The sequence below is a fragment of the Urtica dioica genome, chromosome 2, assembly GCF_054948205.1.
Source record: "Urtica dioica subsp. dioica isolate 48M chromosome 2, U.dioica_male_clone48M_v1_H2, whole genome shotgun sequence".
In the NCBI taxonomy this organism is placed as follows: Eukaryota; Viridiplantae; Streptophyta; class Magnoliopsida; order Rosales; family Urticaceae; genus Urtica; species Urtica dioica.
In genome coordinates, this window is record NC_142757.1 from 14,071,149 (window position 1) to 14,073,968 (window position 2,820).

Genomic DNA, 2,820 nt, shown 5'->3' on the forward strand with positions numbered 1-2,820 from the left:
GCCATGTAGGCGTCTTATGTGCGCCATGTAGGCGTCTTAGGTTGCGCCTTGTAGGCGTCTTACGTGCGCCATGTAGGCGTCTTAGGTTGCGCCATGTAGGCATCTTACGTGCGCCATGTAGGCGTCTTACGTGCGCCATGTAGGCGTCTTAGGTTGCGCCATGTAGGCGTCTTACGTGCGCCGTGTAGGCGTCTTAGGTTGCGCCATGTAGGCGTCTTACGTGCGCCATGTAGGCGTCTTAGTGCGCCCTCTAGGCGTCTTAGGTTGCGCCATGTAGGCGTCTTAGGTTGCGCCATGTAGGCGTCTTACGTGCGCCATGTAGGCGTCTTAGGTTGTGCCATGTAGGCGTCTTACGTGCGCCATGTAGGCGTCTTAGTGCGCCATGTAGGCGTCTTAGGTTGCGCCATGTAGGCATCTTACGTGCGCCGTTAAGGCGTCTTAGGTTGCGCCATGTAGGCGTCTTACGTGCACCATGTAGGCATCTTAGGTTGCGCCATGTAGGCGTCTTACGTGCGCCATGTAGGCATCTTAGTGCGCCCTATAGGCGTCTTAGGTTGCGCCATGTAGGCGTCTTAGGTTGCGCCATGTAGGCGTCTTACGTGCGCCATGTAGGCGTTTTAGGTTTTTTGGTTTTGGTGGAGCGTGTTCTTTTGAGGGAGCGTGTTCTTTTGAAGGTTTCCTTACCATAGCTAGCCCCCCAAAGTTTTTGGGTTATAAGTTCGATTTTTGATAACCGGAAAACTTGCACAAAACGAAATTTGGAGCGGAAAACTCGAGTTTTATTACTTTTGCGAAAAACTTGCGAGAAATTTAAAATCCTAAAACATTGGGTCCTAGGCCTTATTGAAAATGGGAAATAAAAGCGATAAAAATGCGGGGAACGCTAGCTACTGGTAGTACTGCCTCAAGTGCTCCGCGTTCCACGGGTGGCGAATCGGAGTTCCGTCTGTGTGCTCGATGTAGTATGTCCCGTTGTGAATGACTTTGCGGACTCTACAGGGACCTTCCCAGTTTGGGCCTAGGACGCCGGTGCCTTGGACTTGTGTATTCTGGAACACTCGTCTGAGTACAAGGCTTCCGACGGCAAAGGTTCGCATTTTGATCTTGGAGTTGTAGTATCTTTCGACCTTGCGCTTCTGTGCGGCGAGGCGTCTGAATGCTTCCGCTCTCTTTTCATCAATCAGATCCAACTCAAGGCGCATGGCCTCGTCATTGTCCGCTTCGTCGAACATGTTGACTCGGAACATGGGTATCTCTGTTTCGATTGGAACCACAGCCTCGATCCCGTACGCGAGGGAGAATGGCGTTTCGCCGGTGGTGTTTCGCGCGGTTGTCCTATACGCCCATAGGACGAATGGCTATTCCTCGGCCCAGGCGCCCTTTTTATCTTCGAGCTTCTTTTTAAGATTGCTCTTGAAAGTCTTGTTGACTGCTTCGACTTGGCCGTTGGCCTGAGGATGATGCGGCGAGGAGAAGGTCTTGTTGATCTTCAGTTGACCGCAGATATGTCTTACTCCCGCGTTGTCGAATTGTGCTCCGTTGTCGGTCACAATCGAGGCGGGGATACCGTGCCTGTATATGATGCTTTTCCAGATGAAGCTTGTCGTGTTTGCTTCAGTTATCCTAGCGAGCGGCTCGGCCTCTACCCATTTAGTGAAGTAGTCGATGGCGATTATGGCATATTCGTATTGCCTCGGTGCTCTAGGGAGCTTACCAATGATGTCCACGCCCCATTTAGCAAAGGGACGTGGGACAACGATGCTGCTTAACGGGGTCGGAGGCTGTCGCGGAATTTCCGCGAAGCGCTGGCATTTGTCGCAATGCCTTGCCCATTCGCAAGCATCTCGCTTCATGGTAGGCCAGAAATAGTCTTGCCTAAGAGCTTTGAGCGCGATGGAAGTTCCAGCGGCGTGGTTCCGACAGTTGCCCTCATGAATTTCGTGGAGGACCTTGGTCGACTCAACGCTATTGAGGCATCAGAGCAGCGGTGTTGAGTAACCGCGCTTATAGAGTACGCCCTTACGGAGCGTGTATTTGGATGCTAAGGCCCTCAGTTTATCGGCTTCTTTGCGGTCTTCGGGGAGTTTCCCTCTTCGCAGAAACTCGACAATTGAGTCCATCCAAGTGGGCTGAGATGCCACCTCTATGGTCCCGATTTCATCTCGGGAGACGGATGGCCGTGGGAGAAATTCAATGGGTACGGTCCCCAATCCGTCTTCGTCGATGCCAGATCCAAGGCGAGCAAGCGCGTCAGCCTCTGAATTTTGTTCTCTCGGGATTTGGTGAATCTCGAACCAAAAGAAGGCATCGAGTTTGGAGTTTGTCTTAGCCAGGTACGCAACCATATTAGGTTCCTTGGGGGTGTAATCTCCTTTTACTTGATTTACGATCAACTGCGAGTCGCAGTGTATTCGCAGGTTACGGGAGCCGAGTTTCTGAGCTAGCTATATCCCTACAATGAGCGCCTCGTATTCGGCTTCATTGTTGGAGGCTTGGAAACCATAGTGGAGGGCGTATCGCAGCCTTTCCCCGTCGGGGTTAATCAAGACTATTCCGGCGCCAGCCCCCCGAGCATTAGATGCTCCGTCTACGTATAACTCCCAGATGGGACCCGTCGGGTCTACCTTCCTTTTCCGAGTTAACGCATCATCGTTTAGGTCAGTTTCCGCTCTTCCCATATCGGGAGTATAGGAGAATTCTGCCACGAAGTCGGCTAAAGCATGCCCCTTTATAGCCGTTCTTGGGTGGAACTCAATCCCGTACTCGCTCAATTCTTGGGACCAGATCGCCATGCGAGTCCATGTTCCCTTTTGAAGAGCT